At 39.2% G+C, this 18,106-nt stretch overlaps 1 long non-coding RNA gene across 1 annotated transcript; it reads right to left on the reverse strand.

Annotated features, from left to right (window-relative positions):
- Window positions 1-4,991: 4,991 nt before the first annotated feature.
- LOC130466966 (uncharacterized) lies at window positions 4,992-7,349 on the reverse strand. Its single transcript, XR_008927123.1, has 2 exons — window positions 6,789-7,349; window positions 4,992-5,960 (listed from the first exon to the last, which is right to left on the reverse strand). It is a non-coding gene; the product is annotated as an uncharacterized lncRNA (long non-coding RNA).
- Between the last annotated feature and the right edge of the window lie 10,757 nt (window positions 7,350-18,106).

Consider the following 18,106-nt stretch of genomic DNA (forward strand, 5'->3'; position numbering starts at 1 on the left):
GGCGACGAGCTCCCTTGCTCGTCGTCGCATGCCCGCATTATACAACACCCCTTAAGGGTAACACGAAGCGTCCATTGCTTCGTGCGTGCAAGTTATATGAACGAATCGCATAAAAATTTAAAATTTATATTTAAAATTAATGACAAATTAATAAATAATATTAATTTCATAATTTTAGGGCGAAAAAATCGAAAATTTATTATCCAATTGATTTCCGATTGTTATGGATTCAAGTCTAGGTCATAAAAATTTAAAATTTATCGTAAATTTACAATTTTTATGGTGGTTTTTAATCATAGGTTTCTAATTAAATTACAATTAATTATGAAAATCAAATTAATTCTAAATTATTCTAATTTTCAACAAATTAATCATAATTAATAATTAGATTGCATAATTAACAAGACTAGGCATTCAAACTTGTTAAACATATGCAGTAGGTCAATCAAAAATTCAAGATTTATCAACAAGAATCGCAAATATTTAATTTAACATCTTAAATTTACGAAATTTTGCATTCGAAAAACTAAAACCTTCGAAAAGTCATAGTTAGGCTTCGAATTTGAGAATTCTGGGTTCGGCAGAAAAAAACTATTTTTGTCAAAATTTTAGAATGCCTTTTACATGCGGAATTGACACAAAAATCACTCAATTCGGATGAGTAACGAAGAAACTGCCGAAAAACTGCGTACGTATAATTAAATAAACGCAATTTGCAATTAATTAACAATTACGAAAATTAATCACCCCTTTTAATTCTTGCAAATTTGTAATATTTAACCATGTTCATGCAATTTAGATTATGAAAATAATAAGGGGCTCGTGATACCACTGTTAGGTTATGATACATATGACATTACATAGATCATGCGGAAACAACCATTAACCCAGGACAACATATTATTTACACATAATCATATAGCATAATTTAGATGCATACTCTTTGTTGCGTGCCCTCCCTAGCTGCGCCCGAACCGAACAAGAACAAGTCTTTAGGACTCCAAGTGTCGTCCCTCCGTAGATAGTCCACAGCACGTCCGGATCCGCCTTAAGATTGACCAACTAGAATCGCCCTTAAGGTACTAGAAAATTTCGGCAATTTGAGCAAGATGTGTGTTTGAATTTTCTCTCAAAAACTCACTTTGAATACTTTGAAACTTGTGTTATAAATTGTGAGCCCTAGCCTCATATTTATAGCGGTATGGAAAGGGAATCGAAATCCTATTCAGATACAAATTAATTAAACCTAGAATCCTACAAGAACTCTAATTTAATTAATTTATCAAATAGAATTAGGAATTTAATCATTAACCGAACTCTGCATGTTTTAGGAAACGTGCACGAACACAAACACTTGCACACACACGCACGGCAGCCACGATGGGCCCCATGCGTGCGCGCGAGCAGCAGCCCACTCAGCGCCCGCGCGCGCTGCGCGCTGCGCGTGCTGTGTGCGCTGTGCGCGCTGCGCGCTGTGCGTGCTGTGCGCGCTGTGCGCGCTGCGCGCTGCGCGCAGCCTGCTGGGCCTGGCCTTGCGCTGGGCCTGGCATGGCTGTTTGTGCGGCGCGCTTGGCTTGCTGGGCGATGGCCTGGCTTCGTGCTGGGCCTCGTCCGGCAGGCCTCGTCCGATGCTTATTCGTACGATGCGCTTCCGATTAAATTTTCCGATTCCGGAATTCATTTCCGATACGAACAATATTTAATATTTCCGATTCCGGAATTAATTTCCGTTTCGAACAAATATTTAATATTTCCGTTTCCGGAATTATTTTCCGATTCCGGTAATATTTCCGATTCTGACAATATTTCCGTTTCCGGCAATATTTCCGATTCTGGCAATATTTCCATTTCCGATAATATTTTCCGATACGTACCATGTTTCCGTTTCCGGCAACATCTACGACTTGGATAATATTTATATTTCCGATACGATTCATATTTCCGTTTCCGGCAATATCATCGTTTCCGGAGTATTCATTTCTTGCCTGTGACGATCTTAGCTCCCACTGAAACCAAGATCCGTCGGTTCCGAATATTCATAGATGGAGTATTTAATGCCATTAAATACTTGATCCGTTTACGTACTATTTGTGTGACCCTACGGGTTCAGTCAAGAGTAAGCTGTGGATTAATATCATTAATTCCACTTGAACTGAAGCGGCCTCTAGCTAGGCATTCAGCTCACTTGATCTCACTGAATTATTAACTTGTTAATTAATACTGAACCGCATTTATTAGACTTAACATAGAATGCATACTTGGACCAAGGGCATTATTTCCTTCATAAATATGTGGCCTGGGTTCACAATTTATAACGAGTTTCAAGTATTCAAAGTGAGTTTTTGAGAGAAAAATTCAATCACACATCTTGCTCAAAAGTGCCGAAAATTCTAGTACCTTAAGGGCGATTCTAGTTGGTCAATCTTAAGGCGGATCCGGACGTGCTGTGGACTATCTACGGAGGGACGACACTTGGAGTCCTAAAGATTTGTTCTTGCTCGGTTCGGGCGCAGCTAGGGAGGGCACGCAACAAAGAGTATGCATCTAAATTATGCTATATGATTATTTGTAAATAATATGTATTCCTGGGTTAATGGTTGTTTCCGCATGATTTATGTAATATCATATGTATCATAACCTAACAAATGGTTGTTTCCGCATGATTTATGTAATATCATATGTATCATAACCTAACACTTAGGATCTTTGGCACAATTAAAAGAGAAGGCCAAATCACGACTTCTACTTATTGCTGAAAAGAGGAACATAAAACTTACAATACCCCGCACAAGCAAACCCGCTACTTTGGCAGCAACAGGGTATCGGGCAGCATCTTCATTGGCCTAAATATATAACGAGAGACACACTTTCAGAGGGATGCTAGTGGACCTCCAATGTAATCACATAGTTATAATTATCAAGGAAATTTACTATTATCCCATCCTATACATAGAAAGCATATTACATGTCCACTTATCGGTAAAGGGTTTCTGCCCTCATCAATAAGAACAGAATCGACCTCATCAAAAATTGCAAAATGAAATGGCTTTGGCCTGTTACAATTTCTAGATTAAACTCTCATAGGGAAAAAAAAGAAAAATCAAATAGAAATTCAATATTATTTGGAGAAGTACCATCTCATCACAAGCTCTCCACTAGTTTTCTGAAAGATAGGACACAGAAAGCCATTTGGCATGATGTTTACATTAAATATTAGAATAGATGGAAACAGAATATGAAGCAATAGATTTCTCGTTTACGCCTCATAATATATACAAAAAGAAATTGCGGATTTGAAAGTCTTCCTTTAAATTCAGCAAGTCAAACAGATTTTTACTTCTTTAACAATAGCACATATTACTGCATGAATAACATTTGCATGGAAAAAAAAGCACTAGGATATTAAATTTAAGGCACCAACTGTATGTCTGTGTATTTCAGCTAGTCAAATTGTTGAACAAGTAGACATGATTATCAAATGAAAAAACAAAAATACCTGCTTTCAGCAAAACTGTTTGTAGGCATTTCTTCAAAGCTGCACGCAAACCAAGACAAATATAAGGGGCCAAGAATAATCAATGAAGATGAGGTGCAAAATCTTAGATGAAAATAAAGAATTACAACACTGCAAAAAATAAGAGAGAAGAATGAGATCCCACTGAAGGAAAATATCTTTCAATTGCTTCCGTACCTGAAACATCGAATGATGTCAAATGTAAATAAAAAAATGATTACCAGTTGATGGGATGAGATGATAAGAACATATTAAGATAAAGAATTTGTCAGGAAGAATTTAGCTTGTAGTAATTTACAGACTTAGCAATCTTCTTCCATGAAGAAACAGTTCATCCATTTTATCTTATCTTTAGGCTTTCTCTTGCTGGTTAATATCATATTCCTCAATGCCTCATTTTGCAAAATATAACTATATTGCATGCAGAATTGCAGATCCCTTTTACAATTTTGTATTGGAGTGCATCTAGCCATCCAACATAATATTCCACAATATAAGTTGATAAACAAAATAAACCCGAATTGCAGTCGGCATAACCAAGGTTGAAACTGATTGTAACCGATAGACGGCAGTACGATTAAATATCAAGCAAAGTAGACTAGTTAAGCATACGCTTATCTGAGATGTATTTGTTCATTTGGATCTTGTAAAAGATATACTCATTGACATGTAAATGATTACACATCATACAGCAGCAAGAGGTTTTCTCACCCTTTTCACTATTTTACTACCATCATATTTATTTACTTTTTTGATCTTTTAAGAGGGCCAATTGAAAGAAAACTACATTGATGGGAACCAAAGAAGTGCCATAATGTCATGCAATTTTAATCAGAATTCGACCAAGTAGCATGCAATAACAAGAACTATTTAACGATATGAGCTTGAGAACATTTTCACATTAGAACGGTGTCAGACGTACACCACACAGATACAACATCCAAATAGAAGCTCATCTGGTAAGAACCTGAGATTTGATCGAATTTTTGCAATTATGCTTTTGTCTGAATTTGAATATAACAAATTCAGACAAAAGAAAACTTCAATCGAAATGATTCTTACAAAAGCATAATTGCAAAAAATCAATCAAATCTCCAACCAATTTAAACTAATCGTCAAGCAATACTATCAAATCTGCAAGAAATACATGAAATTTGAGCATAAAAAACCCTAAACCTCTAGAATTTAATAAGAAAAAAATAGCAGGGAAGGAAAAATCAGCAAACTACACTTTTCTACCTACCACTCACGGAAGAAAATGAGCTAGTTTATCAAATGATTACGCAATCTAACAACAATAGGATCTGTTTATGCCGATTTCAAACAAACAATTGACATTAAGATATGACAGAAAAACAAACATATAATCACAATAATGGCAGAAATTCAACAAATCAATAGCTAAGAAGATTGTTCCTTTTTCATACAAATTTATACGAAAATCTAAGAGATTGAATCAAAAGTTATTACAATAACATAATAAACAAAATCTGAATCCAAATCTAACCATTTTGTCCAAAATCAATCCAAATCCAGTAACCAATTAAATTGCGGATTAGGGTTCTTCACCATATTAATTTTCCATATATATTCTCTGTAAATCAAAATGCAATAAAATTATCAAATTAAAAACATAAAATCGCTAATACAAGTATACAACTCCAAATTCAAATATTACAACTAACCTTCGTTGTTCGCAATTCACTTATGGATTTTCACTTTTTCATCACTTAGATCCATTCGAAAATCAAAAGCATTCTCTGTTGTTCGCAATTTCATTGATTTCCTGTTGTTATGTATCCCACCAGCATCATCTGTATCCTTGGGTGTTACAGCAATCTCAGAAACTCGGTGAAGATTAGTCTGCATCTGAATCTATCGGTTCAAAGTTCGAAATCTGCAAACAAAAACAGTCAATTATTAAGCCTAAACAAACTGTGTCAGTTATTGTGACATATACAAGTATACAACAACATTGCATACCTCTTTGACTGATCAAGAGCGAATTCAAAGAATATCCTGTCAGTATCAGGTGAATGCAGCAGCTCTTCATTCAAGGGACTGAGGATGGATGACTCATTACTACTGTATAATATACTGCTCCGAAGATACATGCTAGTACAACTCTAACTGGTGAAATTTTGACCAAATGCTTTCTTATGTCTAACTGAAGATGGTACTGAGCAATACCAGCTGAAGCCAAGGAACTGTTGGCATCACTTGCAGAAGTCCCTCTAGCAGAAGATGTCGGTAAATGACTTGCAAGGCTAATCTTGGCACTGGATGCAACCAATGGAAGACAAGCCCAACCATGGCCACACCGTGAAGGATAAACATGAGGTACACATGCTGAGATAACTTCTTGAACAAAATAAGTAGACATGATATCTGCTACATTTTCAGCTGCTTCGGTGCTGCCTTGCTAAAAAACTAGGCGAGTTACAAGCTGTACAAAAAGCATGAAAATCATGAAAGGCCTTAACATACACCCTGGTTGCTTTCCAGCGGCATGATTATAACTTCTTTTTCATCGCGCCTACATGAATTAAGATAAGCGCACAGGAACAGCCGAAACAGGCATAAACTCAGACCCGACACCAAACCAAACCATATATGGGTGAGAAAGTAATTTTGTTCACTGTAAAAGGAAGCTATGTTTCATGTGACTTCCACCAATACCACCCAACTACATAAGATAATAAGGCTGTAAAGTGAAGAATAAAAGCTTATTTAGAAAACGGAAATGAGCAGCCGAACTCCCAGCCTAAACAAGTAAACTATCTGAAATGTGAAATCAGTGAGGAACAACATAAGTCGAATATCTAAGAACAATGCCGGAGAAGCCATCCAAGTATACTTTGAAATTTCACAGGCTATAGAATTTCCATCCAATTCAACATAAGAGAATCCTAAACCATCAAACTTGCGAGCCAGTTTATAATTTTGCAACCTATAAATTATTGATTGTATGAGATATCGAATTGTACCAGCTGTCCTAATCTTATTTTAGGCTCCAATTTGAAATTCTACCGTAACAAGCTGCTTTATGTTCGTAACCCTAGTTTTCTGAACCCCAGATTATTTTCATACAGATTCAAACTCAAATTCAGATTCATCAATAAATTAAACAAAGAAATTAACTACATGAACCATATGCATAAGTAAATCAACTAATTAAATTTATTACAAACCACATTTACCATAATATTTAAACAACAAATCCAACAAGGTTTTCAATAATTGCATAAATTTAGCAAATCAAACAAGATTATACCTCATTTGCGCTTGTTCTTTCCTCAAAATCAATCAATGTATTTCTTTTGCAGCAGATGGGAACCCCAACTCCAATCTTCTGAAACCTCCTTGACTTGCTAACTTTGGAACGAACAGAATATTGAGCAATTGAAACACGGGAACAGCCCCATGACTTCTAGGGTTTTTTTTCCGGTATAGGTGAGAGGAGAGAGAAAAAGAAGTGTGTGTGGTCGTCTGGGTATGCCCTCACGTCCACCACTGAGTGTGGTGTTTGCCGGTCCGTAGAGGAGATCTGAGGGAAGAAGAAGAAGGGGGAAGGTCAATTTGAGCAGGCTTTAAAAATTTTCAGATTGAAAATATTCTAAGTTCAGCCCTAGGGCGACTGACGAGGAGGCGAGAAAAGAGGACCCACTGGCGACTGGCGAGAACCACCGACGAGGAAGCTACATTGATTGCGACGCAGGAAAGCTGAGGGAAGAAGAAGGGAGTTGAGCTCGGGAGGCGGGAGTATGAAATTTTTGGTCTAGAGTTTTGAGATTATTTTGGTCTAAATTGAACTAACCTGCTAAACCTGGTTGGGTTGCAGCGAAAAAATTTTACAATGTGTTATTGCAGGGGGCTTTTACAATGTACGCTGCAACAGTAACGGGCTATTGCAGGGGGCTTTTATAACGTACGCTGTAACAAACGTTTTTGCAGGGAACAATTAATTTGTACGCTGCAATAACCCTTTAAAGGGTTTGACCCGCGTTGACCGACTGCTTGTTGAAGCGTATTAATACATGTACGCTGCAACAAGGGGGCTGCAACAGGGGTTTTTTCTACTAGTGGGGCCAGCGCTGCTGCGTTCGTTGCCTTGCTTGCTTGCCTAGCGCGCGCGCCCATGGGCCTTGAGTGCTTCGTGCACTCGGCTCGTGGGCCGCTCTTCATATTCGGGATTTAATATATTTCCGATATATTATTTATCATTTCGTATACGACGAATCACCATCGTACGATACGATTTATTCATCTCGCCTAGCTTACGAATATTCGCGATACGATATACGATTCGATGCAAGGTCGTATCGTATAATACGTTTTCCAACTAATTCCCGAAAAGCTATTAAATGAATTTTCGATTCATTTAATCCGGTGATCTGCTACGTGTCATTGGTGTGACCTTGTAGGTTCAGTCAAGAGTAAGCTGTGAGCTTAATATTCATTAGAACTCACTGATCGGAAGCATTGCTCCAGCTAGCTGTTCCGATCACTTGATCTCACTGAATTAATTGTTCGCAATTAATCTGAACCTTGGTATATACTTAATGCACCTTGGGTGAAGGACATATTTCCTTCATATGGATCGTATCAGAAATATAAATATTATCCAAGTCTAGATGTTGCCGGAAACGGAAACATGGTACGTATCGGAAAATGTTATTGGAAATGGAAATATTGCCGGAATCGGAAATATTGCCGGAAACGGAAATATTGTCAGAATCAGAAATATTATCGGAATCGGAAAATAATTCCTGAATCGGAAATATTAAATATTTGTTCGAAACGGAAATTAATTCCGGAATCAGAAATATTAAATATTGTTCGAATCGGAAATGAATTCCGGAATCGGAAATTAATCGGAAGCGCGTCGTACGAAATAAACATCGGACGAGCTTGCTAGACGAAGGCCCAGCACGAAGCCAGGCCCACGCCTAGCAAGCCCAGCGCGCAAGGCATGAGCAGCAAGCAGCCAAAGGCACGCAAGGCCCAGCGCAAGGCCAGGCACAACGCGCCCATGGGCTGCGAGCAAAGACGCGGGCTCCGAAGCCACTCGTGGGCTTCTCCGCGCGCGCGGGCATGGCCTGCACTCTTGTGGGCCGTGCTCGTGTGTGTGTTGAAGTTCGTGCATGCATCGAATCCTTAAGCAATTAGGATTAGATTAAAAAGATTAATTTCCTAAAGTTAGTAGTTTCAACTAAAGTCTAATTTTAATAGATTTAGATTACTTGAATCCTAGTAGACTTCCAATTCCATTATTTCTACCCTATAAATATGTGATGGCTTTCACAATTTAAATATACATAATTTCAAGTATTCACCTAGTTTTAAGGATTAAAACTAACGATAATATTGCCTCAAATATTCGAATATTCATAATACCTTAGATGCAATTCTAGTTAATTAAATCTAAGGCGGATATGAACGTGTTGTGGACTATCTACGGAGGGACGACATTTGGAGTCCTAAACTTGTTCTTGTTCGGTTCGGGCGCAGCTAGGGAGGGCATGCTACAAAGAGTATGCATCCTAAATTATGCTAATTGTTATTTGGCAATTAATTTGGATTCCTGGCTTTATGGTTTTTCTGCATGCTATATATATGATTTATATGTATCATAACCTAACAATTTCTTCATGAGTTTAGGGGCAGCGACCTCACTAAGGTTACTCAAAATGTCATACTCCACCGTTCTACTAAATAGACTCAACGCATCTTCAAATGCTCGATCAGGACCAACAATACCAGCATGCCCTAGAAGCTTTGTCTGGAAACCAAAAGACTACAATCGAGAAGCAAGAAAAGCATAATGACGAACATCACCTGCGGAATAAACACCAAGTCCACCAAAAGAAAAAGGTAAGGTGGCAAGTCTCCACTGCCAATCACCAAAGCCAGGCCCCGAAGCACTAACAATACGCTCCAAGGAAGATCGAAGAGCCTCATCAAAAGTGCGCTGAGCCGCCTCAAAAATACAAGGAGGACAAGTACGCAAATCAAAGTAGAGTTTAGAAACTCCGGTACATGCCCTAAGTAACAATAACTTACACTGAGGATCATCAAGCTGAGAAACCTTATCCATAAGCCCAATGGTCTTGGTCACCCTCTGCATCACAAGTTCACCACTAAAAACTGGATTGGAACTAGCAGGACCACCAAGAAACTTAACACCATGCAAAGGACGAGCAATATCAGGGGGAAAGACTCCCATAAGCCTGCTTCGAGGGTCCTCTGTAGGCCAGAAAACCTCGGTCTTCTCCACGTTAAGATGTAACCCAAGACAAGGCTCGTCCTCCATAATCAACTGCAGAACCTTCCCCACCACCAAGGTGTCACCAATGATAGTGTCGTCATCCAAATACCATGCCTGAAGACATACATCAAAAGCGTCCCTGATTTTACAAACCGGGGGTTGTAAAACCAAAGCAAAGAGAAGAGGGCCAAGGGAATCACCCTGCTGCACCCCCTAAGACTACCATAACGTGTGCTCCCCATAATACAATCTAGCTAAAGAAGAGTAGCAGAATTCAACCCATCGCGAAATGCCCGGACAACGATGGAGAACTTCACGTAACATGGCCGCTCGATCAACTAAATTGAAGGCATTTTGAAAATCCACCAACAACATTGAAAGACCTACATCAGAACCCCGATCCTCAATCAACTTGTTCACAGCATGAAGAATTGCCTCACCACCCGCAGATACCCCGACACCAAATTGAAGACCATCAAAATAACTTCCCAAAGACGAACCAACCATAACAGCACCAACCTTCGAAACCAGACGACGCCAAACTGTACCCACAACAATAGGACGAATACCACCACCGGGCTTGACAAGAGGTGTGAGGGGAGCACTAGCAACATACTCTCCCAAATCCATAGGACATTTCCCAGCTAAAAAGAGATTAACCACCCCAGAAATGGAGTAAACTAACTCATCTGAAACAGCCACAACAACACCACTCAAACAATCCATAAGGTGTTGAGCTCGCAAACCGTCCCTCTCACAAGATGTGCCACATGGAAAACTCCTAATCTGGTCCAAAACAACAGCAGAAGTAGCTAGCCATGAGATGATGGTGATCAACAGGAATATAAAGAAAAGGACATGGTTAGTGAAGAAGGGTGCTTCGACTGTAAATCCGCAAGAGTGGCCTCATTATAAAGCGCAACGCCAGAAGAAGAAAGAACACGGACTACAGTAGTGTAACGGCCGTCACAAATCTTCCTACGACACAGCTTGATATTACGCTCTGCCAAATCAAGATCCTCATTAGCATCCATCAAAGAAAGGGATCCAGCTGCCAAAGCTTCCCGCAAAAGCAACATATTGCCACCTGAATCACTCCAAGTACGAATAGCATTAGCAATGCTCTCTTCCTGCCGTTGCCGCCTAACGGCAGATGAGCACTCACGATTACTCCTCGGACTTGTTAGGTTATGACAAATATAAAACATATATTTCATGCGAAAAAACCATAAAGCCAGGAATCCAAATTAATTGCCACATAGTCAATTAGCATAATTTAGGATACATACATGTGATGCGTGCCTTCCCTAGCTGCTCCCAAACCGAACAAGAACAAGTTTAGGACTCCAAATGTCGCCCCTCCTTAGATAGTCCACAGCACGTTCGGATCCGCCTTAGATTCAATTAACTAGAATATTATCTAAGGTTTTATGTTTTATTCGAAAGCTTAATTATAAATTTAGGCAATTTATTAAATTCAAACTTGAACTTAAACTATATGAATACTTATTGATTGTGGTGTATAAATTGTGATTATGAATCACGTATTTATAGGGTGGAAATAACGGACTTAGATTTCTACTAGGATTCAATTACCTAGATCAATTAGGATTCTAGTTAAATTAATCTTTTAGAATTTAATGTTTAATCAAACACGAAAACATTTAATTCTTGTAGAATTAGGAAAACGATTAATCAAACAATCCTAAACGACCAAGGAATTGGTCGTACGTAGAATCGCACACAAACACACGCAGCCCACATGGGCGTTGGTGCGTGGCTCGGCCCAAGGCAGGCGCTGGCAGCATGCGGCCCATCTGTGGGCGCTGCTGCTGGCCCAAGCCTTGCGCGCTTGCGGCTGGGCCTGCCTAGCTCGCTGCTTGCGCGCTGGGCTTCTCGCTGCTTGCTGTGCGCGAGGGCTTCGCTAGGTGCGGGCCTGGCTTCGTGTTGGGCCTTGCGTCTAGCAAGCTCGTCCGACGATCGTTTCGTACGTCGCGCTTCCGATTCGTTTTCCGATTCGAACAATATTTAATATTTCCGATTCCAGAATTTATTTCCGATTCAAACAAATATTTAATATTTCCGATTCCGGAATTTATTTCCGATTCCGACAATATTTCCGTTTCCGATAATATTTCCGATTCCGGCAATATTTCTATATCCAATAATATTTTCCGATACATACCATGTTTCGTTTCCGGTAACATCTACGACTTGGATAATATTTATATTTCCGTTATGATCCATATTTCCGTTTCCGGCAATATCATCATTTCCGGAGTATTCATATTTTGCCTTTTGACGATTTCAGCTCCCACTGGAACCGAGTTCCGTCGATTCCGAATATCCATAAATAGAGTATTTAATTCACTTAAATACTTGATCCGTTCACGTACTATTTGTGTGACCCTACGGGTTTAGTCAAGAGTAAACTGTTGATTAATATTATTAATTCCACTTGTACTGAAGCGGCCTCTAGCTAGGCATTTAGCTCACTTGATCTCACTGAATTATTAACTTGCATAATTAATTAATACTGAACAGCATTTATTAGACTTAGCATTGAATGCATACTTGGACCAAGGGCATTATTTCCTTCAAGACTAATGATACACAAAGGCAACACGAGAAGACTAACCCAACAAGAGATGTCGTCGGGTTTGCAAATCACCTTATCAAGCGCGCCTTTCAATACTCGGGAAAAACCCAAACGACATTTAGGAGGGATGGATTTCATAGTACAAAGATGTGTAGAAAGCAATCTGCCAAGGAGGTTGACTGTAAAACCACATTCATGTTCTCACACCGCAGTACCCACATGAACATCAGGGACAAGTGACGGTTTAGAAAGACCATAGAGCACAAACCGAACAACACCATCCCCATCATCAGGTGGGGACACAAAATCATAACCATGACGGCATTTAGAACGAATAGAATGCGTCTTAAAACAATCCCCACAAAGCCAAATCCCCATACGGCGGAAGGTCAACTCAGCCTCAGTAAAAACAGCCAAGTCAGTGGTTAGAGAGTGTCGTGTGACTACCTGGGCATCAGCCCTACAATGACGTTTACGAAGATGAGTGATCAAAGAACTCTTAGTAAGTCCATTCCCCCCGCCATCCTGACAACCACTAAGACCCGCAAATGGACAATGAAAATGCACCACACCACATGACATTAGAAATAGCAACCCAACACAACCACACCAAAAGAAAACGTGTGACTCCCAAAGAAAAATAAATATAAATAAAACAATACCCAAACACAACCCAACAACTCCAATCACCACAACACCAAACAATAAGCACTATCAAAACTTACGTGAGATTTCCACGATGGTGATGGTTGGGACTCAACACCAAACGCAGCACCCAACACCAAAAAAAAGCGCATCACCAACACAAAATAACCACGACACAACCGCTTAAGAACCACCACGAAACAACCACTGAAGGCACCAACGTACCACTGCAGAAACTCCAACGAACCACTATAGAACAACCGACAGAATTCCGTTGATAGCAGAACACAGCCCACAAACCACCGAGACCGACAAACAAGAACAACCGACCTGCAGAATCTGGTGCCTGAAAACTGGTGCTGAAAAACTGTTCAAAAACTACTCACAAACCCGCCTGAAGCCTCCCACAAACCCGCCGTCTAATCCCGTCTGAAAACTCGCTAACTATGGATATGATGCCGGAAATAGACCAATTTTCTATCACCCGCCTGAAAACTGAAACAAGACTGCCGAGAAAACTGACTCAAGGAAACCGCCGAGAACCGCAATTAAACCCGTTTGTAATGACGCCTGAAACTGCCTGAAAATCGCCTGAAACCGCCGGCCCTTTGCCGCACCCTTCGCCGGACCAAGCTGCCGTTACCTACGCCGGAAAATAAACGTGATATTAACAGCCCTAATCGCCATACCCAGCCCCGTGATATTATTATTATTATTATTATTATTATTATTATTATTATTTTTATTATTATTATTATTATTATAATTGTTATTATTATTATTATTATTATTATTATTATTATTATTATTATTTAGTTTAAATAGTAAATCCCATATTCCTTAAGCTACGTGGTCCTCGATCAGATTGGTATTTCAATCTACGTAATTGTGTACTTTCTAAACTTTGAATTATATCTTTAATTACTTTACATTAGATATTTAATACTACTACTACTACTGCTGCACTTATTTGATAACTACGACATAAACTTCATCGTGTTTTAGGAGTGGACTCCTTATAGAATTACAACAGTGATGAAAAGTAATAACTTAAAGTGGACTTAAAGTAGGATAACATAATTAATTATAATATCTATGTGGCACATAATATCCACATGGCACCTAATTAATTATCTACGTGCACTTGATTTTTTGAATTCAAAAATAAATTAGAAATCTTATTTTCCATTGGCCGAAACCAATAGTAACCCTAAGTGACACTCTAATATATAAAGGAGGCACATATATATATATGTGTGTGTGTGTGTGTGTGTGTACATACATATATATATAGAACAACCGACAGAAAGGGTCGAGATCCGGTGAGAAGTGATCTTAGGTGAGAAGCGTGAGAAGCTCTATCCATCGTCGGATTAAAAAGATCGGAAGGCTCTAAATATTCGCTCTTTATTAATGGGAAATATCATGTCAAACCAAAGTGGTGCCCAGCTTTCCACGTGATTGGTAATTTCTATATTTTCTAACTTCTCTACAGTGAACTAATCCCATTTTCCTTAATTGCTACAATTGTGTCAGACCAAAATGACACATACTCATCTACTCCATATGTCTCTTCTCCCACCTGCCAAGCCCCTCTTTTTCCCTGCTTCATATTCATCCTCCTTATTTAGAGTATGAAAAATGCAGATACATTGAAAATACAACATAGGTACATCACAAACGCGCTGGAGATACATCAAAGATCAATTGGAGATACATCAAAACCAATTTGGAGATACATCAAAGATCAATTGGTGATACATCAAAAACCAATTGGAGATACATCATAACTCCTTTATGGATACATCGTACTAATAAAGTTGGGTTGTAAAATTTCAAAGTCGTATCAGCTTAATTCTAGTTTCTTTAACTCATTTTTTCACCTTAAAATGTAGAAACATCACGAATTCGGAGTAATAATCATCTTTTTAATTAATTTTGCCCGTAGAAAAACAATTACCACAAAAATAAACATTGAGAGAGAAAATTGATGGAGTGGATTGTTGGCTTGCTGCGTTTGCCCGACGCCATTATTATTATCATTACCACTGTTGCAGAAGAAGTTCACAGTAAAGAAAGAGGAAGGAGAAAGAGATGAGAGAGAAAATTGATATTTTATTTTTTTAGAATCATGTGGGCACGTGGGTAGATGTGTTGGGCTTGGGAATTAGTATTATTAAGATGATAGCAATGCCATTAATGACGCGGGTGGACTGACGTCCGTTAGATTTAGGTGATCCCATGGTCCGAAACACTTCTCACGCTTCTCACATAACTTAGTAACTCCTAAACAAGAAATAAGAAGTCTCAAAGTATAAATTTGATTATATAATTATGAGTGACGCTAGAGTTAAAAGTGCATAGAAGAAATAGGCACACCCATAACAAAAATTATCAAATGTTCTTCATTCATTACTTTATACGTACTCATTCTCTTAAGATTAATTATTTTGATTTTATTATTTAGTAACTCCTAATAAGAAATAGGGAGTCCCAAAGTGTAAATTTATTTATAAAATTATGGATAACTCTAGATATGAAAGTGCATATAAGAAATAAACAAGGGCATTAAAGACCTCGAACGTGTTTATGAGAGTTATTATTACATCAGGTGGAAATATCTAATTTGGCCCTAGCTCATTTATTTCATGTATACAGTGACAAATAAAATAAAATAAGGAGTAAAAGTATTGATCTTATATAACATATAAGGTAACATTCCCGTCGATATTAGCTAATAGGGGTGTGCACAGGTCCAAAACCGGACCGGATCGGAACCGGTTGGACCGGTGGACCGAAAATTTCATAATTCACGGACCGATGACCGGACCGGAAAGAATTAGGGCCGGACCGGACCCGAGCCGGAAAATTCAGGTCCGGTCCGGTTTTGGACCGTGTTGGAGCGATTTTCTTTAAGTTTTGCGATTTACAATCTTAAACTCAATTTGTTTTTACAATTTTATCTTTTTACAACCTATATTTCTCTTCAAATATGTCATACATCATATTATAAGCTTAATTTAAAGGGGATAAAGGCCAATGACATACAAAAAATCTCCAAAGTTTTTTTTTTATATGTGGGGAGACATACAAAATCACCCGGTAGGCTTCATATCATATATGTGAGGATAGGGGGACACAATGACGGTACAAAAATGAATGTGAACTTCCTGATTGTCAAGGATCTGACGGGATACAATGTCATATTGGGGCGTCCTACATTAAAAAAAAAATCAAGGCAGTGGTAGTCACCCACCTGATGTTATTAAAGTATGACTGTGATGATAGGAAGATAGGGACCATTCATGGTGACCAGCAACAGGCGAGAGACTGTTATTTAACTACCCTCAACCCGACCGCATGGAAGAAGGAACAAGTCAAGGCAGGAGTCAAAAGGAAACATGAAGAAGTGAACCCCACGGACCTCGTGGAAGACAATACTGCGAAGACTGAAAAAAGTGGTTAAAATCCATCTCTGATAGAATGTTATGTAAGCGCCAACTAAACGACCAATATTTGTAAAGAGCCAACTAAACGGCCAAGACTTTATAAGTGCCGACTAAAAGACCAAATATATAAGAGCCAAACAAAACGGCCAAATATTTATACTAAATAGTCCCATCCCCTAGCATCAATTACACACAAAGCTTAACTAAAAATTTGCTAATCACTGAATTACAAAAGACGACAATAAATATTGACTCACATTCACTAACTGATGTCATAAAAAGTCTAATTAATTGACGGCCTGAGGAGTGGCCTAGATTAGCGCCCCTATTAGACTGATCACCTAAAACACAAGGGTTACCTTCCAAACTCGGCCTAATAGGCCTTACTTATACTACCTTGAGTAAAATCCCCACCTTAAAGTGATAAAACGTCCTTAAGAGCCACTAGATGGCCCCTTGAAGACAGTAATTCAGTCACTTATACTAACAAAATTATAGGTAGACACATCATGAAAATATGAACAAAAATAGATACAAACATCCAAAGAGTGCTCAGAAGGCACCAATATTCTTACATGCGCTCGTGGCTTAGGAAAATCAAATAAAGGGTGCTCATAAGGCACCAATGTTAATACGTGCGCTCAGAGGCGTAGAAAATCAAAAAACACAAATTAAAGATGGTGGGCGCCTGAGCTACCATATTGGACATCCTGCCCGGCTGGGGAATTCAATTCTTCCTCCTCCTCATCACCATCAAAGTGAAACTCAGGAGGCTCCACGCCAAGGCGTTGGGCTTCCAAGACATCCATCTGATGTGAGATTCGAGCCTGGAACCACTGGATCTCTTCCTTCCATCTCTTGGTCCCAAGCCCGTCGGACACCTTTCATCACAGCCTCCTCACCAAGCTTGAAAGAACTGGCTGCCTCTCGCCGAATAGTGCCCACCTCATCCTGAGTCTCTTGCACCGTCTTTTTTAGGGCGTCCACCTTTTTTGAAAATTTGGCAACTCGGTTGGAGATGTCCGTATACTCGGATCTGAGAGTAACTAGCCTCTCCTCATGCTCCTTGAGCTTATTGTATTCCTTAGCATTGACCTCAGTAAGCCGTAGAGCGGATGCCTGTGCATTGATGGTCACTTGCATATCAGCCCGTATCTCTTCTGCCTTATTGTTAGCATATTTCTCGTGGTTATTTATTTGATCCTTATGCCTGAGCAACTCATGGAGCATATCATTACGGTACCGCCGAGCCTTCGTTATCCTGATAAATAAATGTATAGATAAAATTGTTAGCATGGAGTACAAAATAACGGAATTTAAAAAGAATACTTGGGAACTTACGTCCAACACAAGAGACTGCATGTCCCCAAAGTAGGCGTCCTCTATTCCAGGAAGAGACTCCACATACTCCCTAGGGATTGAGGCGTATACGGAGGAAAGGATTTTATCCTTCTCTTTCGAGCTAAAACCACCGGAAGGCGGAATCTCTGCAATCCCGGCCTTCCTCATCCTCTGGGGATTGAATCCACCTGTACAAACATACAAAACCAATATTAGAAAACGGTCCCTAACTATGCGAAAGACGCTTTGCACATCTTAGTAAGGGCTTACCACCTTGGGTCACTGCTTGA

Source organism: Spinacia oleracea, chromosome 2 (assembly GCF_020520425.1).
Source record: "Spinacia oleracea cultivar Varoflay chromosome 2, BTI_SOV_V1, whole genome shotgun sequence".
Lineage (NCBI taxonomy): Eukaryota > Viridiplantae > Streptophyta > Magnoliopsida > Caryophyllales > Amaranthaceae > Spinacia > Spinacia oleracea.